This window comes from Papio anubis, chromosome 2 (genome assembly GCF_008728515.1).
Source record: "Papio anubis isolate 15944 chromosome 2, Panubis1.0, whole genome shotgun sequence".
Lineage (NCBI taxonomy): Eukaryota > Metazoa > Chordata > Mammalia > Primates > Cercopithecidae > Papio > Papio anubis.
Genome location: NC_044977.1, coordinates 150788552 through 150816500, shown reverse-complemented (window position 1 = coordinate 150816500; position 27949 = coordinate 150788552). Strand labels below are relative to the sequence as shown.

The window sequence follows — 27949 nt, the reverse complement described above, 5'->3', positions numbered from 1 at the left end:
GTCATTGCATTTGTGTCTGGCTGTTTCCAGATCTGCACTGGCTGCCATGGGACATCCCAGGGAGAGTCTCCGCTCCTGCCCTCTCCAGGTGACCGTGGGGAGATGAGGCAGCTCCTTATCAGGCAGCTCCTTATCTCTGTCAGCCGCCTCGGAGGGAGCTGAGCTGGACAGCTTGTTGCATGCGCTTCTGTGCCCTGAACCCAGAGAATGGCTGGTGAGAGACTCAGGGAAGGCCTCTTAGAGGAGGTAATTTTTTAACGATGCCCTGAAGAAAACATGGGTTGGATATTGTGTTTACTCCTGGGCCTTTTTTTTTAACCACCCCCAAAAGTCCTGTAACAAAATGCTCTCAAGTGGAAACCGCCTTATTGCACCCTGAGGAGGAAGCTGGTTGCCTGCTAGACTGAGATGCTGGCTTATTTCTTGGCCTGAAGGTTTTCCCTTGTGCCCTGCCCGCCCCCCCCCCCCCCCCCCCCCCCCCCAGTCCCCCACAGCCCCCCACCTGTGCCCCCTGGGAGCGGCCCTCAATCACTGTCTGGAGGGTTGGTGTACACATTCTCCAGCCCCCTCACCCTACCCCTTGTGTTGGCTCACCCTGTAGCTGGCTGAGGACAAGCCTTCCCGATGTCACTTTCCCACTATCCTGCCTGTGCTTCCCTTGTCTCCAAGACCTCATCCATTTTCTCTGTGGCTGCACTGCTCCTCCCAGAGAACATGGGAGATTTGGAAGTACCTTAGAGGCCACTAGGGATGCATTGTATCATGTGAGAGAAAAGCCTCCACTGGCTGGCGGCGTATTCTGCTGCCAAACGGGGTGTGTCTCGTCCGTCCCTATTTGGGTTAGAGGTGGGGAAGAGGCTGAGGCAGGCCAGGGGTAGGGGTGAAGACCGCTTCAGCCACCGTGCAGCAGTATGCCTGTGTGCTAGGTGTGAGGGTGATGCCGCAGCCCTGTGCAGTCCCCGGAGAGTTGCTGTGCTGCCGAGACTGCGGAGGGCATGTTCAGGAAGGGATTTCCGGGCTACTCTGAGGCGGAAAATTTGAGACTATAAGCTCCTCAACAGCTGTGTCCTCTGTATTGTTTGGGTCGCTGCCTGGAGCACCATGGCTACGGAATGAATACAAATGCATAATGGAAGAGGCTGTCCTGGGGCGCAGAACAGACTTATTCATTCCCCACTCACCCACCTGCTCCCTTCCCGCCTCCCCTGAGACTTTGCTGGGACTTGGTGTTGTCAAAAGTCATATAAATCCTAATGTCATCTGGCTCTGTTGTCCCCCACTGCCCCAGACATCAGGCAGAAGAAGGGAGTTTTTGCTTTTCTCTGTGAGAAGGATGGATGAGGAGGGCCTGTGCCCACCCAAACTTCCTGGGAAGCTGCCAGGACCTGGACCCATTGTGTCCTGCCCCCTCGGAACATTCTGGAAAATCTATCCCAGTGCTTTCTGCGTATGAGGCTGGGCCTGGGGCTAACCAGGGTGGAGCTGGCACTGTGGGCAGAGGTACTCTCCCAGGATGAGGGAGGCCCAGGGAGGAGATGTGGCAGAGATTATTGGAGATCTTGGATCCAGACTCAGTGGAGAGCCAGGAGACTCCTGAGAGCAAGTCTGGATTGGGACCCAAAGCCTGGATTTGGGCAAGAAGAGCACAGGTCTTCCTCATCCATCCTTCTTACAGCTAAAAGTAAAAACTTCCTTCTTCTGCCTGATGTCTGTGGCCGTGGGGAACAACAGAACCAGATGACATTAGGGTTTATATGACTTTTGACAACACCAAGTCCCAGAAAACTCTCAGGGGAGCCAGGAAGGGTCCAGGTAGGTAAGCGGGGGAAGAACAGAGGTAGGAATAACGCCTGAGGCAGAAAAACCGGAGGTACCTTCTGCCTCAGCCGAAAGCCTTTTTTATGCTTCCTTGTAGAAAAGGAGCCAAACCTAGAATGTGACAACCACCCAGGAGCACAGGGGGAAACATCTAAATAGCTGAATAACATGGCTCATGAATGTAGTGACCAAAGGAGGTACATGACGTGTTAGACACTTGGGACCTCCTAAAACACAGGTTGTAGTAGGACCCTCACCTCCCATCATCTGGACCTTATACTTCTTTTGATGCAGCCTCTGTTAGTCTTAGCTAATTGAACAGCCAGCTCATATTGCCCTGTCTCAGAGAACTTGTGACTCTCTTTCATGGAACATATTGCCAGGCCAGCTCTCCCTGTCCTGCCAGCTGGATTGATCTCCAAGGCCTAAAAACAGGACTTTACAGGAATCCCTAATGGGTTCCATCTAACTGCACTATGACAGATTTCCTAGAGTATGGAGACCATTTGGGTTTCTAATTCCATATTCTTTGTGCTCTCTCTCTTTTTCCAGCATGTGCTGCTCACGTATTTGTTAACATCATAGTAAACATATTAAAGTATATAGCATCCTACATTAAACATAATGGATGTGTAACTAGGATCCAAGTTGCATGTGACTTCTTGACATAATGCTCTTTTTTTTGGTAGGTGTTTAATTAAAACATATTCATTTTAACTTTCAGTAGTTTTTGAACCAATAAGTTCACCACATGTCTCAAACATTTTTTAAAGCCCTTGAAAAACATGTAGTCCAGAGCCCTGTGCCTGGAATGAGTGCCCCATGGTTGAAACGGGCCCATCGCCTTCTCCCTGGTGTCCTGGTCAGCTGAATGAGCATCCCAGCCAACCTTCCTGTCTCTGGTTCCTCGTCCTCAATCTATCGTCTTTGTGCATGGCTTCTAAATTCATCACCCTGAAATACCCGTTCTTTCCGTTTTCACCCTTTCTTGACAGTCTTGTGATGGTGACTGGAACCAGGCCATGCCACTCAGCCTGCATGGGGGCTCTCCATCAGGAGCTCCCAGCCCCCATGTGACCCAATGTCCCTCTGCCCTTACACAGGCCATTGCTGTAGTCTGGCCAGGGCCTTTGTTGGCCCTTGGACCCGCCATGCTGATTCCTTCATTTCCCCCATTGTTCCTGCTCTTACCTAGACTGAGAATGGGAAGAGCTTCACCAATACCATCCTAGACCCAGGGATGGTATTTCAACCAAGGCTTTCAAACCACAGAAACTATTTCTGAGACTGCCCATGTTTTTCTCCAAAGACACCCATATTCTTTTTGTTTGTTTGTTTGTTTGTTTTTTGAGACACGGTTTCCCCATGTTGGCCAGGCTGGTCTTGAACTCCTGACCTCAGGTGATCCACCCGCCTCGGCCTCCTGAAGTGCTGGGATTACAAGCGTGAGCCACTGCGCTCAGCCACAAATTTCCCATATTCTTGACCCTCTCTGAGAACTATCTCCTAATGCCTCTTCACTTTAACTTTCTGCTTGTCTCTCATAGAGGAGAGAGACTGGCCTCCCTCCTGTTTAGTGAGGAGGAATGGTCTCTGGGATCCGCAGGTAGCTATATTTGGGAGGGAGGACCTGACAGGGAACTGAGATGTGGCTGCTCTCACAGAGCAAAAGGTCAGTGAGCCTCTGATTGGGTGGCAGATTGATAATATTTAATAATTGAAATAATTTTAAAAGAAAATGTAATAACCAATAATAAGAAAATTATTGATAATAATAGTGACCCTTTAATGAGTAGCCGTTGTATTGGAGTTCCTAGTCTGAGCACTTTACACACATTACCTTACTTAATTCCCACAATATTCACATGAAACAAAAACAGGCTCAGAGCAAATACCAGAGACATCTAAGGTCACATGGGCTGGGAGGACAGCTCAGGCCTGTCTGGTTCTCAAATCCATGCCCTTTCTTCTTCACTAAACCATTTTCTTACTAACCAGCAACTATTTGCCAGTTTCTAGAGAAATGCAGTGTTCCACTGATCCGTCTAGTCCTTCACCGGTACCAAGTGGTTTTGATTACTGTAATGCTATGGTTAAAAATCTGTTTTAATAGCTGATAGGACCACTCCCACCTCAATCCTCTTTGTTTTAGATATTTTTCTGTTTCTTCTTTTGTGTTTGTTTTTTTGAAGAATTTTAGTTAATTAATTTAGTATGGTCCCCACAAATTCTATTGGTATTTTTATTGAGATTATATGGCATTTATAGATTATTTTAAGAGATAAATGATATTTTTAAATTGTTAGGTATGCCAATCCAAACATAAATGTCTTTCCATTTATTCAGCTTTTGTTATATCTTTTAGTATATTTAATTTTTTCTTACAAGTCTTACATAATTCTTGTCATGTTTATCCCTAAGTATTTAGGGATACTAAATTGTTTTTATTGTGAAAGAAGCCTGTCTTTCATTATATTTCCTAACTTGTTATTTGTTTAGAAGGAAGCTGATGATTTTTTGTTACCAACTTTGTAATTATCTGCCTCACTGAATTCTAAGTTCCTCTAGTAGATTCTCTTTTGATTCTCTAGGGTATTCTAGGCATACCATCAAGTCATCTGCAGATAACGACAATTTTGCCTTCTTTCTTTATGTAATTATTTGGCTAATACGTCCAGAACAGTGAAAGGTAATAGTAGTGTTGGTGGGTGTCTTAGTTCATTTTCTGCTGCTAAAATAGAATTCCAAAGACTGGGTAATTTATAAAGACAGAAGTTTATTTGTCTCACGGTTCTGGAGGTTGGGAAGTCCAAGAGCATGGCGTTGGCATCAGGCGAGGGTCATCCCATGGCAGAAGGTGGAAGCGAGCACATGAGAAAGAGACCAGATGGGGGCCAGACATCCTTCTATCAGGAGGCCCCTCCCAAGATACTAGCCCAGTCCTGTAGTAACAGCACTAACATATTTCTGAGCGTGGACCCCTCAGGACGTCTTACCTCCTGAAGGTCTGATCTCTTAATACGGTTACAATGGCAGTTAAATATCGAGATGAGTTTTAGGGGGACAGTTAAACCATAGTAATGGGATAATATGACTTTTAATGACTAAATAATGTGTCACCATTTGGTTATACCATAATCCAATTAATGTCCTTGATTTTATATGTATAGATTGTTTATAATTGATTAAGTAATACTGCGGGGAATGCTTTTGCTTATACATTTACCACCCATGTTATTTATATCCATGTGGTAGATTGTTAGGAGTAAAAATGATGAGTCATGGAATAAAATTGTTTTTGACATTGCTGATGCTGAATGCCATCTGATTTCTCAGAAAAGATTTCTTTGTTAACCAAAGTGTATACTTCAAAGCTTCCGATGTTGGTTAGTGCCTTGCAGAGTCTTAGGATTGTGGGGGCATTTCCTGAGAAGGGAATTTATGTTGTGTGAGCTTGTATGTTAGTCTTGTTGGGAAGGTGTTTTATTGTGAGCTTAGATTTAGTTAAGAACAAGACATTGTGGCACCAGAATGTGCTGCTACTGAGGCCATCCCCCCTAACCTGAGGTCAATCAAACAAAGCCTCTGTTTACCTCTTTCTGAGAATCTCCTTCCATTAAGGACTGCTATAAACCATGCAACCATCAGACACATGCCCTAGTATGGTCTTGACTGGTCTTGTCCAAGCCCAAGAAGCCACAAGTTCATGACAGTGGCTCTCATCAGCCATACAGCAGCCATGTGGCCTCCTCCTCTGGCTCCCCATGGCTCTGCCCTCTGTGCTGACTTTGAACAAGTGTCTCACTCTCACTCATTCTCTCTCATTGCTCTCTGGTGGTTAACCCAACTGCCCTGTAGTCAGCTGCTGGGCTGTGCCTTGTTCTTCCCTGGCAGCTCTTGTTTTTCCTTGCAGAAAGTAGAAGAAGTGTTATGAGTTGATTGTGTCCCCCGCAAATTCATATGTTGATGTCCTAACCCCCAGCACCCCAGAAAGTGACCTCATTGGGAAATGAGGTCATTGCAGATGTAATAAGTTAAGATGAGGTCATCAGGGTGGGCCTAAATCTGCTGTGACTGGTGTCCTTATGGAAAAGGGAAATTTGGACATAGACGTGCACACGAGAAGAATGCTCTGTGAGCATGAAGGCAGAGACCAGGGAGATGCATCTATAAGCCAAGGAAAGTCAAAGATTGCCGGTAAACCACCAGAAGCTAGGGGAGAAGCATGGAACAGATTCTCTCTCACACTCCTCAGAAGAAACCAACCCTGTAGACACCTTGATCTTGGACTTCCAGCCTCCAGAACTGTGAGGCAATAAATTTCTGTGAAGTTACACAGTCCATGGCACTTTGTTACGGCAGCCCCAGGAAACTGATACCCAGGGTTAGGGTGCATCTCCTCAGCCAGTGTGAAGCAAAGGTTCTCCACTGCTCAGGAATGACTTGTCGTGGTGGCTTGAACAGGTGAGGCCAAGGATGGGGAGGGGGCAGGAGGAGAGAGGAGAGAAAGCCTGTGGAGTGGGTTCCCTGAGTCCTGGGGTATGGTAGCCCTGGATATGGGCAGGGGCCTAGGGAGAGAAGGGAGGGCACCCTGGTACCCACATCGTAGCCCTCTGGTGAATGCTTGTTTTATAAACTCAACAAAGGGTCCCTGTGAAGTGGTTGGAGGTCTCTTTTCCAGGACCGAAGACAGACAGCTGCCCCTCTGGTGGTGGGGATGCGTGATGGCCAAGAAGGGAATGGAAACTTCCAGACAGCAGAGGGCTGGGTCCCCCTGACACCTGCAGCTCTGTGAATGTGGAAGGATGCAGTACAAGTTGTCATGGGTGAATGGCACTGGCCCAGAAAATGCCACCTGGACCTTCTGAAGCTGGCAGTGAAGGAGCCCCCTGAGGAGAATGGTGGGTGGAGCTTAGAGCCCAACTCTTGTCCCCTTGGACACTGCCACAGCTCCACCAGGTTGACACTGCCATGCTGTAGTGACCTGGCCAGAGTGATCTGAGGGCCCACCCTTTGCACCTCCCCTTGGCATTGCACTAAGGCTGGGAGGTCAGGAGAGACAGACCTGGCAGGACCAGGGGCTGGGAACCTTCTTTCCATGACAGCACTTTTGTCTTCAGCCTGGGGACACCTGCCTGGTGAGGAGCCCCTGCCTAGCTCCTCACTCCGCAACTGGGGCAGAGACGTAGGAGTCCAGCTGCCAGGGGGAAAGCCCAGCTGTGCCCCAAGCTAGTTCTGGAACCACAGCTGAGTTACTCAACCTCTTCAAGCCTCTGTCTTCCCATCCGTAAAATGGAGACAATAATCCCCACCTCGCAGAGTTCTCCTAAGGATTAAATAATAGAATGAGTATAAACTGCCCAGGACGCTGCTGGCACACAGAGGTGATCACCATCAGATGGCTTTTATTATTACCCATGTAATATTCCCCAAATGATGGACACCTAAGTTCTTTCCCACGTATTAATGTTTTTACCTTCCCTTAAGCTAAACAACTGACAGCACACTAAATAGAAGATGCACCGATAACACATTGCCCATTAAATTAGTCATAATAGGTTCTGCACTATTCATTTCCACACACCAGCGCTTGCTCACTGGAGACCTGTAGGTTTCCCTGAAGCATTTAGAGAGATGCTTGTAAAGTCATCGTGCTTCCCTGAAGGCAGTACTCCTTCTCAGCGGCCTTTTCTTCTGGGAATGCTCCAGCCCCACATTTCGTGCCTTTCCAGTTGTGCAGTGGATTCTCACATAAGTCACCAAAAGTTATAATAGTTTGTTTATTCATGCTTTCATTGATTCATTCATTCCTTCATCAAAGAGTAGGAATTACTCAGGCAAGAAAGGTGTATCCAGGCAGAAAGAGCAAGAAATCGGAGTTATGAGAGGGCTCGGGGTCTGGGGCAGCTCAGTGGGGCTAAAGCCAGAGTGAAGGGTGTAGCCACTGAGTAACTGAGTAATATATACAGAGCGGGTACTGTGGCCAGGCCCTGTGCTAGGTACTGAAGATAAGGCAGTGAACAGGCAGCCAGGGATCCTACCCCATACAATTAACAGGGAAAACATACAACCGATTACAGAAATTAGCCTGTGGTTACTAGTGTGCAGGATGGCATGTTGGGAAGGTAGACAGCCCTGGGAGAGTGTATGAGTGGTGCCTGGTCTGTCTTGAGAGCCAGACAAGGCTAATCTAAGGAACCGCTAAGCTTAGAGGAGGAATTAACAGGCGAGGTGCCTGTTTTGGGGTGAGGGATGAAGAAAAAGGTATTCTAGGCAGCAGCAGCAGCATGTGCAAAGGCCCTGTGGCAAGAGGGAACCTGGCACAATTTAGGAACTCAGGTGGCAGGTGGCATGCAGGGAGCATGGCAGGAAAAAAAGCTGGAGAAGCAGGCAGGGTCTTACAGAGGATAAAGGAGCCAAGCAGGAATGGAAACTTTGTATATATGAAAAATTTTAGTAAGGTAAGTTGGGGTGTAGGCAAAATTGCAGACTTACTAACAGGTAAGTGGCCCCTTTGAGATGCCTGGAGGTCAACGCGGTTGCTCAAAGAAAGCATGGCCAAGAGGAGACCACTGCTTGGCAGAATTCATCAAGCCCTAGGGCAGCCAAGCTTCACCCCGCTCATGAGGAAAAGGCCACATCTCTGCCTCTACCTCACACTTGGACTCCAGGGACTCCTCTCTGTTCCAGACCCTAAAAGAGGATTTCCTGCAGCCCAAACCAGATATGGTCACTTACGAAAAAAGGAATGGCTCCCAAGTGGCCGTGCCTGTCCTGTGTGCTGCATAAAGCTGTTTGACATCTCCGTTTTCCCACTACCTGATGGTTAGCAACAAGGCTTTAGGAATCCCAGCGGCAAAGGGGCAGCCTCTGAAGGCAGCAGCCTACCCTGGCCTGGAGCCATGGCCCCCTCTGAGCTGGCTCCATTTGCAGACCTAGCATGCCCTTTCAAGACGCAATTAATTCTAAAGCAGGAGCTGATAACAGTGAACCCTGGGGTAGGTCACATCCTCCAAGGCAAGTCAACTGGGACTTGTTACTGAGCTACTCCAGGTCAGGCACAGTGTGGACACAGAGGGGCCCCGCGACAGGGAACAAAGGGCTCCCCATCCGGCTCACTCATCAACCCAAGGAAATGACAGCATCAGAACAGCACACACCTTTGATGCCATCAGCTCTACACAGTCCTGACCCTGAAAATGAACGGAAAAGACTCACTTCGTGCCTGGGAAGGAATCAGCTTTTGTCCTGAGTATATTAAAGAAAGGTCTTCTCAGGTGCTACTTGCTTGCAGTTCATTTACACCTGCCTGGTTACCTGCCTCCCATTCCCTCCGCACAACAAACCACAAATGAGAATGAGGGATAGGTAAGGCCAGAGACAGGCACACCAGCCGCAGCCTGCCAGTAGCCAACTGCATACCCACACGAGGGACACAGAACAGCCACAGCAAACAAGAACTCTTGAAGTGCAACTGTCCAGAGCCATTCAGCAAAGGGGCATGAGGCCCAGCCCTCAGGAGCCAGGCAGAGCAAGGTTGCAATATCAAAAATGACTTTCCTTTTTTTGTTTGTTTGTTTGTTTTTTCTAATTCTGAATCCTCCAAAATGAATTCAGTTATGTTTAGGGTGATTGGTTTAAGATGAGGGAATAATGGGTCTTAGAAAAATTCCCACCCAAAGAGATCATGCTCAAAGTAGGTTGTTCATTTAAAAGGACCATTGATCAGACAAATTCACTCATGTTGAGAAAGCTTTCCCCAACAGTTTCTAATAAATGAGGTGTCAGTGAAATGATCTCAGCCGTGAAATAAGTAATCCCAGCATTAAACAATAAAGCAGCCCCAAGAAGGTATGATTATCTAGTGAGGGGTACAGACAATGAGTGCCTGCGGGTCCCTGCGGGTGCAGAATGACAGAGGGACTGGACTGAGAAGAGGACCTTGTGCCGCACTGAAATGGGGCAGGAATGGGCTGGAGGGAGAGGGCAGGGGAAAAGCACTCCAGGCGGTGGGAATGGCAGGAGCAAAGGCGAGGGGCTGGAATGTGCTTCGTTTCTTGGGGAAGGGGGAGACAGTACATGAGCCTGGCAAGTGGGAAGTTTGTGGGTAGATTCCTTGAGGAGAGCCTGCTGGGGCCAGACTGTGACCCGGACACACTGCAGACACCTCCCAGGTGGCTGTCACTGACCAGCCACAGAAGCTTCTTTGAGGGCCTCCCAGACACACCCCCAAGGATCTCCTCAGCATGGCAGATGGCTGGGGTTGTTTTTGGCAGCTTAGAGTCTGGAAGTCTGTGGGAGGAGATGGCCAAGCGGGACTGAAAGGCTGCCAGGCCTCATGGCCTGCACACAGGTGGCCGGTGTCAGGCAGGCAGTGGTGTCTGCAGACTTCGCTGCCCAGACCTGGGCAGGGCCTGCCAGGGCGTCCTGGGAGCCGGCACAGGCTGCGCGGCCGGCCCATCACAAGTGAGCCTTTGTGGCCCCGGTTTACGAAACCAGCCAAATATTTTCCCTGTCACTTTACGAGGTGCTAGCTCTACCCATTCAAGCTGGGAAAAATAAAGCGTCACATAATTTGCGCCGTTAGAGTTGAGGAGGTTTGAAGTGAACCAATGCTCCTTTTAAAAGAATTCTGTGCCCCTGGGAAGGCCTGTCAGCCTGAGGGGGAGCAGTACACTCAAGATCCCACCTCTGGAAGGGATGGGTACCATCCAAGCCGCCTGCGGGTTTTGCAGACGTAGAGAATGAGGCCCTGAGTCTGGAAAGTCTTCAGCCCACAAGGCGGATGGCGTCAGACGAGTGAGGAGACTGAGTTCCTTACACATCTTTAGCACCACACATTCAGGAACCATTTCAGCCTCTTTTTCACAGGTGAGGCCAGAGAAGCTCAGAGAAAAGGGTGGCTGGGAATTCTCTTTCAGAACTTCACCACAAGGCAGAAAGGATTCCAGAAGGGCTTTGAGACTGAGGTGCGTGGTGAAACGGGATGTTACACACTGAAGTTGAAAAGCATCCGCCTTGTGCAGTAAGCCAGTGGGCAGCCACCATTGCGCTGTGATTCCTGGCCTCCCACTGAGCTCCCACATCCCCTACAAAGCCCCATTTCTTACTGCCCACGGCCTATAATTTCATTGGTAGATCTGCTTCTCTTTTGCCTCTAGTAATAAGTGTCATTTATTGGGTACTTGCTATATTATGCCAAGCATTCCAGTAGGTACCTCATTCATTCATTCAGCTGAGATTTATCGAACACCTACTATATGCTATCCCCCGAGGATGCAGCAGCCCTATCTGTCGTAGTATTGAATCCCTTGTTACAGATGGATCATTTGAGCTCAAAGAGGAGTGACTTGCCAAAGATATACAGCTAATACATGGCAGAGTTGGATTTCAAAGCCAGGCGGGTCTGACTTCAAGGTATGGCTTCTCTCCACTCCCTCATTGACAGGGTTAGGAAGAGGCAAGTAATTATTAAAGAAGACACAATGTAAGTAATCAGAATTCTTTTCTTTGCCTTCGAAGTTACAATAAAACTGATCAAAGTTTTAAATGCCTTCTACCTTTTTTAAAAAAATTTTCTTTTCCATCTCCCTTTCCATTATCTTTTAGATGAAATAAAGATACACTTTCATAAAAGCGAATCCGCGATGGCCACTTAAAATTCCACACTACATGCGGTAACTCTACATCGCCACCTGGTGGTAGAGATTTTGCGTAACGGGATGTAAATCAAGAGCAAAGACAACAGCTATGGGCCTTTGGAAGGGACTACGATCTGGAAGTGAGAATTCAGAGGTTCTAGTCTGTGGTCTGCCTAGACTGGCCACGGTGGCACTGAGTCAGCCACTCCAGCCCTCTAGGTGGCAGATCCTTTTTTTGCAGTTCCTGTGTGGGCTGGTGTCCCTGGAGACTCCCTTTTAACTTGGACATTCCCTGACTCTTTGTTGTCCTCTTATGTTGCATGGAACTCAAAGAAAAATGCTCAGGTGGGTTTTGAGGTACCAGTTGGGGAGACAAGGTGGGGCAAGGCTTTCTGGAGCAGCACCTCCTCCTCTAAGTGTGCACCTTGGCCTGTGCACCCATTATGACTTCTCACCCTCCCTGGGATCTGCTCTGACTGCAGTCCTTTTAAGGGCAGTTCTCACCCTATGCCTTTCTTCACCAGACCAGAGACCCTCTACCACACCCTAGGGTATCCATCAGGAATTACCTCCAATCATAATTCAAGAAACCATGTTCAGGGTCTAGGATGGACTTAGCACAGCAGAAGTAGTTTATTAGTTGTATTATGTTACAAGGAACAGAAGACCTGACCCCAAACTTCCTTAAGTTAATAAAAGGAATATATGTGCTTTTATCACTGAGTAGTTGCAGTTGTTTCAGCCTCACCTGTATCCCACGTTCAAACACCATTGGCATCTCTCTCTCCATTTCTCAGCTCTTCTTCCTACGTGTCTAGTGGCACCTTAGGGGTGTCTTATGGGGCTTTAGGCCCCACACCCTCAACCTACCCGAAATAACACGATCTAAGTAGACAGTGTTTCCTAGATCTCCCATCTCACAGACCACCACTTCTGAGCCCCTCCTACATACACATTCTAGAGGCCCCTCTACAGGGTCATCTTTCTCAGGTCCCCAAATGATTTCAAGGAGGCCCTGGGTCCACCTGTTGCTCCTTCTTATTGCAGGCCATGCCCAGCATAAGTCCTGGAATCCATTCTTATGGGCTCCACTGGGATCTCAGGCTCACCCCTGAACCAATCACGGCGGCCACTGGACTGGAATGTGCTGATTGGCTCAGCCTGGTCAGAGGCTCCAAGCCTGGGGTTGGGATGGGGCAAAGCCTCAGGAAAAACACACTCCCCAAGGGATCTGAAGTGTTTTACCTGAAGGGCAGGTGGAGGATGCTGGAGGCAAAACCATCAGAAATCCATTAGTAACTAACATAAAGGTTAGTAGAATGGAAGTTCATAAATGATTTATCTTTTGAGTAAATCAGAGTGATAAGACTATCTTCATGGTAATGTCCCTTCATTCACTGAAAAGGCATGTTCCTAGGAATGCAAGAGGCTTAGGAAAAAATAAATAAGAAAAGAGAAAAGTCTGTTCAACGACAGAGAAAACTGAGTTGGGCCTGGCCTCTGTCTTGTCCCCACTATGCTTCCATCCAGGGCAACGGCAAGGACAGTATTGGTGAAGACATGTTTCAACAGTGCCTTCAACTCAGCCCCGAAGAAGAGAGGTAGTCCCTTAGGTTTCTGAGTTTCCCTCGGGGAGTCTGTCTTGCATGTGAATATCATCCTGTAACTAGTGGGACAGCCTTAAATCCCCTCTGCTAGTCTCTAATGTTGATTTGAAGATTTTTATTTGTGCCTGGGCACAGTGGCTCAGGCCTGTAATCCCAGTACTTTGGGAGGCCAAGACGGGTGGATCGCCTGAGGTTAGGAGTTCAAGACCAGCCTGGGCAACATGGTGAAACCCCATCTCCACTAAAAGTACAAAATTAGCTGGGCATGATGGCACGTGCCTGTAATCCCAGCTACTCGGGAGGCTGAGGCACGAGAATTGCTTGAACCTAGGAGGCAGAGGTTGCAGTGAACCGAGATCACACCGCTGCACTCCAGCCTGGGCAACAGAGCAAGACTCCGTCTCAAAAAAAAAAAAAAAAGAAAAAGAAAAAAAGATTTTTATTTGTCTGCAGTGGCCTCTTTCACTGTTCTCTCCTGCTTGGGCTAATGTTTAAAATTCCAGATAGAGTGTCCAAGTGGGCAGGGCCTTAGGGACTCTGGTGCAAGCCCCTTCTGCTATGAATGGGGGCCAGCGAGGGTCAGGGTCTTACTGAGTTCTCAGAGCCAGTTAAATCACTGAGCTAGTTAAATCACTAAGCTCAGGAGCCTCTGCCTGGCAACCCCTTCTCATGGGTGTCTCGTTACCACTGGGTTCCCAAGCAGGCAGACAGAGAGGCAGCCAAGGTGAAGGCCCAGATGACACCTTTGCTATGAATAACCCACAAAATCAATTACCGCAATGGGCAGAGCAGCAGCCCGGCCCTTCACTGTGTGCTGCTGGGCATGTGTACTGAGATCACTTCTTGCTGCAGGGCTTCCCTTCCTAATTGTATTTTGCTCAAACTAATGTTAAAAATTAACTTTCCCAGCATTCAGATGAGGCCAAAGCGGGAGGTGGAATGAGAGAAAAGACTTAATTTTTAGTGGACAGACCACCTGGGATAGATGTTCTGTGTGCATGTGTGATCTCTCAGAGATGCAGAATATTTACTGAGCAGCATTCTGTGCTAGGTCCTGGGGTACTCCCTAGGATCAGACCCAGGCTCTGCCTCAAAGAGCCCCTAGTTTATCAGGTAGCCACACAAGTAACAATCATGATAATTCTGTGAGATGAGCATTAATAAAGGGCTCTGGGTTGTGCAGGAGGTGTGGAGGAGAGGGAGAATATCAGGTGTTTGGGTCAGCTGTGGCATCGAGGAAGTGCAGACAGAGGAGGAATAATTGAGTTGAGATTTGAAGATTCCCTTTCCCTAGATGGAGAAGACTGAAAACGGCATTTCAGGGGAGGGTATAGCACGTGCGAAGGCACAGTGGCTTTAAATTGCACAGCAGCGCTCAGGAGGTTGTGAGAAGTCCAAGGAGCAGTCAGCAAAGAGACCAAATCATGGAGGGTGACCTCACTGCTCTAACTGGTATTCATTCATTCATCAAAACCTGGGCCTTTTGGAGTCCAGTTTTTTTAAATTTAGATTTTATTTATTTATTTTGAATACCTTTATAAGGTTTTATCAAAACATGACAGTGACCAGTCTTCGACCCACCCCGGTTTTCAGCCACCCTCCCCAGAGGCAACTGATGCTGTCAGATTCTTGTGTATTCTAAGGTGTTTTGCACAAATACACAAGCAGCAGCAGTCCGCTCACACCCTGCCGTGCACCTTGCTTCCGTCACTTCATATATCTTGGAGGTGATTCAGCACCTGGAGCTTCCGCCTTCTCCTTGACAATGGTGGGAGCTCAGTTGTTAGTCCTAGCTTAGAGACCTTCTCATTCCACCCCTCGTCGTACAGTGGAAAGGCCCAGAGAAGGTGGGGAGCAGCTCCAGCTCACCTGCTGTTCAGGGACTGAGCCAGGCCTGAAACTCCCTCCTCTGCCTTCCATACCCACCCTGGGCCAGCCAGATCCACTTCCTTGCCGGCGGTGCTCATTTGCTAGCCCATCAGCTGGGTGAGGCTGCCATTTTTCATAGCCATTATGGGCAGAAGCTGGTGTTTCCATCGGCCTCGTGATGTGGATTTTAGACTTCCACAGTAATCTTTATCAATGTTTTCTCACTTTCCCTTTCTCTCTCCTCTTCCTCCTCCTCTTCCTCCCTACCTTAAATCTTAGCAGCCTTGTATCAAGCCTCTGCCCCATCCCGGTCCCAGCAACTGGTCACCATGGCAACAAGGGCCTTCCATCAAAAAGCGGCCTTCCAGGTATTTTATTTTGAGCCCCAATTAAGCAGGGCAGGCCACAGGCTGGGAGCAGTGCAGAGAACAGTGTTTTATGGCCTGTGAGAGAGCCCAGGTGCTATTTATAGCTCCTTAATCCACGTTGCTAAATGGGTCTTAACGCAAGTCCTGTGGCAACTGCACATTTTCATCACAGAGAATCTCCGCCCCACAGCCTCACCCCCTCCATCTGTTGGCCTGAGGGAGAAATGGCGCCTCCTCTGTGCTCAGCAGCTCTCAGCAGGCCACTTGGCCCTTGTGACCTCCTCCTGACATGCTCTGGCCCTTTGCAGCCCTGCCTTTGGGGATATTTGGTCCATAGCGGATGCTTCTGTCAGGAACCCAGAGGCCTCAGGAGGCTGCCTGTCCCAGGGCTGGAATTCTGTCTGCAACCTCCCACCACCTTTTCTCAGCCTCCCCATCAAACCAGAGTGGTAAGAGGGACATGTAAGACAATATATCCAGGTTTTTACGGATACTCCAAAAATTCTTTCCATTAACATCTCATAGGTTAACAAGCAGTTTCACTCGTTAAAAGAGAGCAAGTTAACTGTTTCTTACAGTTGGGGAAATTGAGGCTGAGAATGTGAGAGGGAATTAACAGATACCCATTGCCACACACTGCCGTGGAGATTTATGTGTACCATCTCATTCAATCTTCACACAACTTGTTTTATAGAGAAGAAACCTATACCAGTCAGGATAGCCCAGGTTTCGCTGCAGTAACAGACAGTCCCCAAACCTCATTGACTTCAAACAACAAAGGTTTGTTTTTGCCCATACTGTGTGCTCATTGCTGTTCAACAGGAGGCTTTATTCCACAAAGTATGTCCTCACTTCGGGTCCAAGGCAGAAGGAACAGCCCCTAATGGTGACTAATGGAAAAGTGAAGGCAGCAAAATTCACCCTGGCTCCTAAAGCTTCCAAGCAAAAGTAACACATATCACTTCTGCTGCCATTTCCTTAGCAAGTCTTATGGCCACACCTGACTTCAAGTGAGTAAGGAAGGGTAAGCTGATCATTGCTCAGAGGGCAAGAGCCAGAATATTTGAGAACAACTGCAGTGACCTCCCCAGAAGCTGAGAGTCCCAGAGGTGAAGTGATTTGCCCAGATGCCACGGCTCCAAAGTGGCAGAGCAGGGATTTGAACTGTCAGCTGTTTTCCCCAGAAACCTGTGCATGTAACAAAGTGGTTATAGACTTGGGCTCTAACGTCATACTTCTGGCTTGAACTCTATCTCCAGTATTCACCAGCTAGGTTATCCTAATTAGGCCAGTCATTTAACCTCTCAGAGCCTCATTTATTTGTTAAATGAAGACACTAGTGCAGGACTATGTTCTGAAAACCAAAACTTTTTTCATAAGTTTAGGGCAAACTCATGTGGCAGCCAGACTCAACTTGAACTGAGTGAGACTATTTCTATCATTCCTTATTCCACTTGGTGTGAATATTCATAGGTTTCACTGTAGAAATATTAAAGTGTTTGATTGCAGGCCACTGGGGATGCTATACCATACATGGCATATGCAACCTAATTACTAAACCCTGGAAACTTTCTTTTTTTTTTGGATGAGGGACAGTGGTCCTGTAGTACCTCCCTAATAGGTTCATCATAAGGGAAATGATTTGTCAAAAATTCTGAGCAAGGGCCCGGCACATAGTGAGTGCTCCATGCTTGGTGGTTATTTTTGGTCCCTAGATTGAACTGTCGAGGCAGGAAGAGGCCTGGGCTGCGAGAGACTGCCATACAAGCTGAAACCACAGCAAGAAAAGAGTGGGAACACTCCAGTTTGCACAGAACCCACATCAGCGGGTTTCTCAGTTTCCTCAGTGTTCTGTCCTAGAAAATAGAGGTTCTTTAGGGCCCCATTAATCCTCTAGGGTATTTTTGGAATGATTCACTCTGAGAGCAAATGGAGTGTTTGGGTCCTCGGAAAAAGACAAAGTGCTTTGTAAGTATAAGGTATTGTTTTCACACTTATTAAATGTGATGTGCCCTTACCATCGGGCAAGAGTCTAGGGCTTTGTCATGTTCATTTCTCAGAATCGTGGAATCCAAAACCTTGTTCCTGGGAAGACCTCAAAGCCCTGCCTCACGGTTAGAACCCGAGACCCCATCCTCCACTCTGAGCAGCTTCCCGTCTCTCTACTAAATAGACTGGAGTTCTGTGTAAATTTCATTTGGCAAAGTGTTCTGCTGTTTGGAGAAAACTTGCCCCTCTCCTTGCAGCTGGAGAACTGCAGCCCAGGGAGGCACCATGCGTGGCAGTCAGAACCTGGGCTAGGACTGTGGTGGGATCCCCACTGATCACTCACTGGCTCCAAGATGCCCTTAGGCAGGTGGTGACCCCCCTGTGATTCACTTTCCTCATCTCTAAATGAAGATGTCAAGGGTCGTTATGAGGATTAAATTAGCTAGTTTGCAGAAAGTTCTTACAACAGTGCTTGGTGCAGTAGACATACTGATGATGCTGGCTATTATTAATATTTTCTCACAGCGAGTTTGTGGTAGAGCCAGTACTTGGGCCTTCTATCAAAAGAGAGAAGGAATCTTGTTCAACTAAATTCATGGATTTGCCCTTTGCCTGCTGACTGGGCCATCCCATCATGACCTTAGATGGGTTATTGGGTGCCAGACCCTACTCCTCTCAGTCCTCGGAGCGGCCAGGCAAGGCATGGGGCAGCAGAGCCCGTGGACGGACCACTTCTGGCCTCAAGGACCTTTCCAGGGCCTCTCAGCAAGTGGCCCACGTAGAGGGGTTCTGACAGCGGCCTATGAGGCCCCTTTAGGTAGCTAGGACAATGGGCAAATGAATTGTTTGATCATGTCTTGGACAGATGCCTGGACAGAGCCCCTCCAGGTTACCCCAGCTGTTCTCCTATCTTCTTTGTATCTCATGCTGAGCAAAAGGTCAGGAAGCAGTGCTTTAAATTCAGTGCAAGGATCCAAACCACAGTGAGATGCCACTTCATACCCACTAGGAGGGTTATAATTAAAAAGCAAACAAGCAGAACAGAAAATAACAAATGAGGAAGATTTGGAGGAATTCCTGGTGAGAATGTAAAACGATGCAGCTGCTGTGGAAAACAGTTTGGCAGTTCCTCAAAAAGTTAAACATAGAATCACCGTATGACCCAGCAATTCCTTTCTTAGGTATATACCCAAGAGGAATGAAAACAGGTAGGTATTCAAACAAATACTTATGCATGAATATAGCAGCACCATTCACAATAGCCAAAATGTGCAAACAGCCCAAAGTGTCCACCAGTGGATTAATGGGCAAACAAAATGTGGCATATTGATATAATGGAATATTATTTAGCCATAAAAAGGAATGATATTCAGATACAACATGGATGAACTTTGAAAACATTGTGCTAAGTGAAAGAAGCCTGATACAAAAGGTCTCATATTATATGATTCCATACAATCATATAATATTCTGTATTCATATTCTGGGTATGGAATATCCAGAGTAGGTAAATTCATAGAGACAGAGGGTAGATTAGTGGTTTCCAGTGGCTGGGGAATGGAGGATGGGACACAACTGCTTAATGGGCACAGGGTTTCCTTTGGAAGTGATATAAATGGTTTGGAACTTGACAGAAGTGATTGTTGAATAACACTGTGAATGTATTAAACACCACTGAATTGTATACTTTAAAATGGTTAATTTTGGCTGAACATAGTGGCTCATGACTGTAATCCCAGCATTTTGGTAGGCCAAGGCAGGCAGATCGCTTGAGTCCGGGAGTTTGAGACCTGCCTGGTCAACATGGTGAAACCCCGTCTCTACAAAAAATTAGCCAGACATGGTGGCGCATGCCTGTGGTCCTGGCTACTCAAGAGGCTGAGGTGGGAGGATTCCTTGAGCCCAGGAATTTGAGGTTACAGTGAATTATGATCACACCACAGCACTCCAGCCTGAGTGACAGAGTAAGACTCCATCTCAAACACAAAATAAATTATTAATTTCATGTTATGTAAACTTCACCTCAATTAAAAAATTATAAATAAATTCAGTGCAAGAAGTTACCATCAGAATTCAGTCAACAGGTCAGTTGTGTTCATGTGGAAAATATCAGGGGTGAACTCAGTCAATCGCCCTGAGCACGGCCCTGGGGGAGCACCCTTCATTCCCCATGAGCCCAGGAAACTGTGCACTCCTTCAGCTGAGGGCATCTTACTCATTTCCAGCTCCCCTGCACCTGATCTGGCACAAGACAAATTCTTAAGAGATTTGGAACTAACTCCTGTGGGTAATTGACGAAACACAGTGAATGCACAGGTACCTGTCCTCCACGCGCTGGCATTGCAATATTGTGCTAGAAGCTTAATCTCAGCACTTAGTTTTCCTCACTGTGAAGTAACATGGGACAATGAGGCCAAGTCTAGACCCACTATGCTGGCCCAGCAACGGGATGCATCTAAACCACCATGGCCAGGCTGGGCGCATTAGCAGGGCTCTGCAAAGGGCATCTGCTGCTGGTCTTAAGTGGTTATCATTGTTATCCATGGTCAAGGGCATCTCGGTCTGTGGTCTTTCGAGAAACTGCTTTTGCCAGTACCTGAACTAAGGTATTTTTCTGCCTTGTCCCAATTCAAAAAAAGTTCATTTTCTTTGTCATTTTTCTCTACCAATACATTTTTGTCCATAAACCTCTAATGTCTGCTACCCCTCTAATGTCTGCTACCCCTTGTCTATGGTAAAATAAGAAAGAAGGTGTCTGGTTTTATGGAAAAAGTAGATATCGTAGGCATTGTACATCAAATGTGTGAATGTTCTGGGCATTGACCAGTGTCTTGTGAGGAACACAAGAGTCTCGTGAGCCCAGCAGCCCTGCCGAAGCTGCCTGCGTGACCTTGGAAATCATATGACCTCTCTGTGCCTGAGTTCCCTCATAGGGTGTGAGGAGGACTGAGTAAGTTACTGCAGGTCAAGTGCTCAGCCAGCATCAGCACAAAGTGAACTTCCCAATCTGGACGCTCAGACACTAAATGGGGTTTAAAAGCAATTCTGGTTTTTTACGTAGTTACGGACATCATAGCTAGAGTTGGTTGAGGTATGGAAGAACAATGATCAGATTCCTGGATGCAACTGCATTTGGGCCTCTGTGGTTGGATCCAGTCTCTGGCAGTTTACTGAGGGACCAGCTGTCCCCTGGTGGTGTTGGCAGGTACTGACATCCTTAATGGTGGATGAGCCTTATTTTGCAATAGAAGTGATACTGTCAGCTCAGGGCTGGATCTGGGCCTAGAAATATTTTGTTTGGCCATACTAAATTAAAACAACATAGAAATGTCACATAAAAACCTGAATTTTGGAGTTTTCTGGAAAGAGCAGGAAATGCCCCCTGCCCATAGCTTACACCTGCTCCCCACTATTCACTTAGGTTACCTGCCTGGCACCATGGACACTGGAGTTTGCAGCCTTTGATCTAAATTGCAAATGTATTTGTGGCACCTGACATAGTTTTCATTAATGCACTGATCATTAACTTTTTAAAAATGTATCTAAAACAAAAAATCATTTGCCTTGAAACCAGAAGTGGAAGTAAAGTAGCTGTTTTTAAATTGGCCAACTATTATTTTGTATCATGGCTGTTTATAAACTGAAAACATTTATTTCAGACTTCATCATTTACCACTTCTTCTTAGACACAATTTTCCTCTTCTGGAGTATCTCATAAATACTGAGTTCCTCTTGGGCCTAATTGGATCATTTGACTAAAGGAGGAGGGGAGCTCTGGTGAGAAAACTGGGCAGACTCCATCCAAGAATTCAGTTTACTCATCAGTTTTGCTTAACTTAAGAAAAACAAGCTTCCACCATCCTCCTCTGGGCCTGTTTCTGAGCTCACACTTGGAAAGGTCAAATAAACACAATAAATCCATTAGAAGGCCTTCATATTAAGCCCCTGGGGCTTATACTATTTAGCAAGAGGCTAAGGGATGACGTTTCCCAAGTAGAGGAAGTTTGCTCAAGCATAGCTGTTTGCTAGAAAACAGGAGTCAACTGTGCCAGGTAGTCTCAGCGGTTGTGAGGAGCACAGCCCCAGGCTGCTTCAGGAAGGGGGCTTGATGGTGGTGGTTCTGGTGGCTGGGTCTGGAGGGGAGAACACCCCCTTGTGGAGTCCGTGTCAGCTCCCTTTCCCTTTCCAAATTCTTCAGGCCAAATCCCAGTTGGAATTAAGTGGATTGAACCCGTTAGTTGCTGCCCCCCACTAGACAGAGTCCCTCACTCTGGCTGAGCTTGGAAAACCAACTGGCACCACCACATGAAGCAGGGCTGAGGGTCAGGGCCATGGGGCCCCTGGGACTCAGGAACAGAACTGATAGGGTTGGTGAAGAGGTTTCCTTTGCAGTGACCGTCATCCCACTTCTTCAGGGGAGTTGGCAACAGAGAGTGCATCCCAGAGCATGTTGCCCCAGTTCCAATCCCATTCTCACCACGTAACTGTGGCCTTGAGCAAGCGCCTATCCTCTCAACTGCCTCCATTTCCTCCAGTCTGTAGCTGTGCATTCATAATGGTAACTACCTCATTGGGTTGTTATGAGGATTAAATACAGTAAGACAAAGAAAGTGCTTAGAACGTCTCATGACATAGGAAGTACTATGTAAGCTACCACTTACTACAACTATAATATTACTATTATTATTGCCAAAAAATCAGTTGAAGAGTCCAGTAAGAGCACGCAGATGGACTTTGAAAATATGTCAACACTCATGAGTTTCCCAAGGCCTCTGCTTCTGATGAGAAGATTAGAAGGAGGATCCTGAAGAGTGGAGCAGGCTGATGGGTGCAGCGGGAGCCGTGGGTCACACAGAGCTGGCTCTGAGCCCCAGCTCGCGGATGCATTAGATGCTGTGTCCTGTGCAGGCCTCTGTTTGGAATTATCTGTGGTTATTGATGTAGAGGCATCCTACCTAGGTGTCCAGTCCTCAGCTCCCTACACCAGCTGTCTATTTTTCACCTTGTCCCAAAGAACACTAACTTCTCTGAAATATTAATAATAGCTGTCATTGATTCATTGCCCACAAAAGACAGGGCCTATGCTGGGTACCTGGACTCTGTCCCTCTTCTAATCCTCCCAGCACTCCCCATGATGCAGGTGATGTTCCCATTTTACAGAAGAAGCGGCCTGCCCTGTAAAGCCAGAACTTGACTCTAGGTCTTCTAAGTCCAGGCCTGGGGCTGCTGTTTCCTTCCAGCTCTGCCTTTGTCCAGCCACGCTAAGTTCTAAGCAGGCAAGAGTGACTCCATTATTACTCCTTAGCTAGAATTTATAATTCATCTTCTGGCCAAGCTCTTTGAGTTTCGTTGGGGCCACCTCATAACTTTCTCATTCACTTCTGTTCTCTCTCTCTGTTTATTTTTATTTTTATTTAAGTTCTAGGGCACATGTGTACAATGTGCAGGTTTGTTACATAGGTATACTTGTGCCACGTTGGTTTGCTGCACCCATCAACTTGTCATCTACATTAGGTATTTCTCCTAATACTATCCCTCCTATAGCCCCCCCCCCCCCCAACAGGCCCCAGTGTGTGATGTTCCCCGCCTTGTGTCCATGTGTTCTCACTGTTCAACTCCCACTTATGAGTAAGAACGTATGGTGTTTGGTTTTCTGTCCTTGTGATAGTTTGCTGAGAATGATGGTTTCCAATTCAACCAAGTCCCTGTAAAGGACATTAACTCATCCTTTTTTATGGCTGCATAGTATTCCATGGTGTATATGTGCCACATTTTCTTAATCCAGTCTATCATTGATGGACATTTGGATTGGTTCCAAGTCTTGGCTATTGTGGATAGTGCTGCAATAAACATACATGTGCACGTGTCTTTATTGTAGCATGATTTATAATCCTTTGGGTATATACCCAGTAATGGGATTGCTGGGTCAAATGGTATTTCTAGTTCTAGATCCTTGAAGAATCTCCACACTGTCTTCCACAGTGGTTGAACTAATTTACACTCCCACCAACAGTATAAAAGTGTTCCTATTTCTCTACATCCTCTCCAGCATCTGTTCTTTCCTGACTTTTTAGTGATCACCATTCTAACTGGCGTGAGATGGTATCTCATTGTGGTTTTGATTTGCATTTCTCTGATGACCAGTGATGACGAGCATTTTTTCATATGTCTGTTGGCTGCATTAATGTCTTCTTTTGAGAAATGTCTATTCATATCCTTTGCCCACTTTTTGACGGGGTTGTTTGTTTTTTTCTTGTAAATTTGTTTAAGTTATTTGTAGATTCTGGGTATTAGCCCTTTGTCAGATGAGTAGATTGCGAACATTTTCTCCCATTCTGCAAGTTGCCTTTTCACTCTGATGATAGTTTCTTTTGCTGTGCAGAAGCTCTTTAGTTGAATTAGATCCGATTTGTCTATTTTGGCTTTTGTTGCCATTGCTTTTGGTGTTTTAGTCATGAAGTCTTTGCTCATGCCTATGTCCTGAATGGTACTGCCTAGATTTTCCTCTAGGGTTTTTATGGTTTTAGGTCTTACATTTAAGTCTTTAATCCATCTTGAGTTAATTTTTGTATAAAGTGTAAGGAAGGGATCCAGTTTCAGCTTTCTACATATGGCTAGCCAGTTTTCCCAGCACCACTTATTAAATAGGGACTCCTTTCCCCGTTTCTTGTTTTTGTCAGGTTTGTCAAAGATCAGATGGTTGCAGATGTATAGTGTTATTTCTGAGGCCTCTGTTCTGTTCCATTGGTCTATATATCTGTTTTGGTACCAGTACCATGCTGTTTTGGTTACTCTAGCCTTGTAGTATAGTTTGAAATCAGGTAGCCTGATGCCTTCAGCTTTGTTCTTTTTGCTTGGGATTGTCTTGGCTATGTGGGCTCTTTTTTGGTTCCATATGCACTTTAAAGTAGTTTTTTTCCAATTCTGTGAAGAAAGTCATTGGTAGTTTGATGGGGATGGCATTGAATCTATAAATTACCTTGGGCAGTATGGCCATTTTCACGATATTGATTCTTCCCATCCATGAGCATGGAATGTTCTTCCATTTGTTTATGTCCTCCTTTATTTCGTTGAGCCGTGGTTTGTAGTTCTCCTTGAAGAGGTCCTTCACATCCCTTGTAAGTTGTATTCCTAGGTATTTTATTCTCTTTGTAGTAATTGTGAATGGGATTTCACTCATGATTTGGCTCAGTTTGTCTGTTATTGGTGTATAGGAATACTTTGATTTTTGCACATTGATTTTGTATCCTGAGACTTTGCTGAAGTTGCTTATCAACTTCAGGAGATTTGGGGCTGAGATGATGGGGTTTTCTAAATGTACAGTCATGTCCTCTGCAGACAGAGACAATTTAATTTCCTCTTTTCCTTATTGAATACACTTTATTTCTTTCTCTTGCCTGATTGCCCTTGCCAGAACTTCCAACACTATTTTGAATAGCAGTGGTGAGAGAGGGCATCCTTGTCTTGTGCCAGTTTTCAAAGGAAATGCTTCCAGTTTTTGCCCATTCAGTATGATATGACTGTGGGCTTGTCATAAATAGCTCTTATTATTTTGAGATATGTTCCATCAGTGCCTAGTTTATTGAGAGTTTTCAGCATGAAGAGCTGTTGAATTCTGTCAATGGCCTTTTCTGCGTCTATTGAGATAATCATGTGGTTTTTGTCATTGGTTCTGTCTATATGATGGATTACGTTTATTGATTTGCATATGTTGAACCAGCCTTGCATCCCAGGGATGAAGTCAACTTGATCATGTTGGATAAACTTTTTGATGTGCTGCTGGATTCAGTTTGCCAGTATTCTATTGAGGATTTTTGTATCAATGTTCATCAGGGATATTGGCCTAAAATTCTCTTTTTGTTGCGTCTCTGCCAGGCTTCGGTATCGGGATGATGCTGGCCTCATAAAATGAGTTAGGGAGGATTCCTTCTTTTTCTATTGATTGGAATAGTTTCAGAAGGAATGGTACCAGCTCCACTTTGTACCTGTGGTAGAATTCGGCTGTGAATCTGTCTGGTCCTGGACTTTTTTTGGTTAGTAGGCTATTAATTATGGCCTCAATTTCAGAACCTGTTATTGGTCTATTCAGAGATTCAACTTCTTCCTGGTTTAGTCCTGGGAGGGTATATGTGTCCAGGAATTTATCCATTTCTTCTAGATTTTCTAGTTTATTTGTGTAGAGGTGTTTATAGTATTCTCTGATGATGGTTTCTATTTCTGTGGGATCAGTGGTGATATCCCCTTTATCATTTTTTATTGCATCTATTTGATTCTTCTCTCATTTCTTCTTTATTAGTCTTGCTAGCAGTCTATGCATTTTGTTGATTTTTTTCAAAAAACCAGCTCCTGAATTCATTAATTTTTATTGAAGTGTTTTTTGTGTCTGTATCTCCTTCAGTTCTGCTGTGATCTCAGTTATTTCTTGACTTCTGCTAGCTTTTGAATTTGTTTGCCCTTGCCTCTCTAGTTCTTTTCATTGTGATTTTAGGGTGTCGATTTTAGATCATTCCTGCTTCCTCTTGTGGGCATTTAGTGCTATAATTTCCCTCTACACACTGCTTTAAATGTGTCCCAGAGATTCTGGTACATTGTGTCTTTGTTCTCATTGGTTTCAAAGAACTTATTTATTTCTGCCTTCATTTCATTATTTACCCAGTAGTCATTCAGGAGCAGTTTGTTCAGTTTCCATGTAATTGTATGGTTTTGAGTGAGTTTCTTTTTGTTGTTGTTGTTGTTGTTGTTGTTGTTATGGAGTCTCGCTCTGTCGCCCAGGCTGGAGTGCAGTGGTGTGATCTCGGCTCACTGCAAGCTCCGCCTCCCGGCTCACTGTAAGCTCCGCCTCCCGGGTTCATGCCATTCTCCTGCGTCAGCCTCCTGAGTAGCTGGGACTACAGGCGCCTGCCACCACACCTGGCTAATCTTTTTGTATTTTTTTTAGTAAAGACGGGGTTTCACTGTGTTAGCCAGAATGGTCTCGATCTCTTGACCTCGTGATCTGCCCACCTCGGCCTCCCAAAGTGCTGCAATTACAGGCATGAGCCACCACGCCCCACTGGCCTTGAGTGAGTTTCTTAATCCTGAGTTCTAGTTTGATTGCACTGTGATCTTAGAGACAGATTGTTGTGATTTCTGTTCTTTTGCATTTGCTGAGGAGTGCTTTACTTCCAATTATGTGGTCAATTTTAGAATAAGTGCGATGTGGTGCTGAGAAGAATGTATATTCTGTTGATTTGGGGTGGAGAGCTCTGTAGATGTCTATTAGGTCCACTTGGTCCAGAGCTGAGTTCAATTCCTGGATATCCTTGTTAACTTCTGTCTTGTTGATCTGTCTAATGTTGACAATGGGGTGTTAAAGTCTCCCATTATTATTGTGTGAGAGTCTAAGTCTCTTTGTAGGTCTCTAAAGACTTCCTTTATGAATCTGTGTGCTCCTATATTGGGTGCTTATATATTTAGGATAGTTAGCTCTTCCTGTTGAATTGATCCATTTACCATTATGTAATGGCCTTCTTTGTCTCTTTTTATCTTTGTTGGTTTAAAGTCTGTTTTATCAGAGACTAGGATTGCAACCCCTGCTTTTTAAATTTTGTTTTTTTATTTTTTGCTTTCCATTTGCTTGGTAGGTCTTTCTCCATCCCTTTATTTTGAGCCTGTGTGTGTCTTTGCATGTGAGATGGGTCTCTGGAATACAGCATGCCCATGGGTCTTGACTGTATCCAATTTGCCAGTCTGTTTCTTTTAATTGGGGCATTTAGCCCATTTACATTTAATGTTAATATTGTTATGTGTGAATTTGATCCTGTCATTATGATGTTAGCTGGTTTTTATGCCCGTTAATTGATGCAGTTTCTTCATAGCATCAATGGTCTTTACAATTTGGCATGTTTTTGTGGTGGCTAGTACCAGTTGTTCCTTTCCATATTTAGTGCTTCCTTCAGGAGCTCTTGTAAGGCAGGCCTGATGGGGACAAAATCTCTCAGCATTTGCTTGTCTGTAAAGGATTTTATTTCTCCTTCACTTATGAAGCTTAGTTTGGCTGGATATGAAATTCTGGGTTGGAAATTCTTTTCTTTAAGAATGATGAATATTGGCCCTCGCTCTCTTCTGGCTTGTAGGGTTTCAGCCGAGAAATTCACTGTTAGTTTGATGGGCTACCCTTTGTGAGTAACCTGACCTTTCTCTCTGGCTGCCCTTAACATTTTTTCCTTCACTTCAACCTTGGAGAATCTGACAATTATGTGTCTTGGGGTTGCTCTTCTCGAGGAGTATCTTTGTGGTGTTCTCTGTATTTCCTGAAATTGAATGTTGGCCTGCCTTGCTAGGTTGGGGAAGTTCTCCTGGATAATATCCTGAAGAGTATTTTCTAACTTGGATCCATTCTCCCCGTCACTTTCAGGAACACCAATCAAACGTAGATGTAGTCTTTTCACATAGTTCCATATTTCTTGGAGGCTTTGTTTGTTTCTTTTGACTCTTTTTGCTCTAATCTTGTCTTCTCACTTTATTTCATTAATTTGATCATCAATCACTGATATCCTTTCTTCCACTTGATTGAATCAGTTATTGAAGCTTGTGCATGCATCGCGAAGTTCTTGTGCTGTGATTTTCAGCTCCATCAGGTCATTTAAGGTCTTCTCTACACTGTTTATTCTAGTTA

The 27949-nt window shown here is 45.9% G+C and overlaps 1 protein-coding gene across 1 annotated transcript in view; it reads left to right on the top strand.

Annotated features, from left to right (window-relative positions):
- Positions 1-27949, top strand: part of SPSB4 (splA/ryanodine receptor domain and SOCS box containing 4) — an 88677-nt gene that overhangs the window by 42514 nt on the left and 18214 nt on the right. The window lies entirely within an intron of this gene.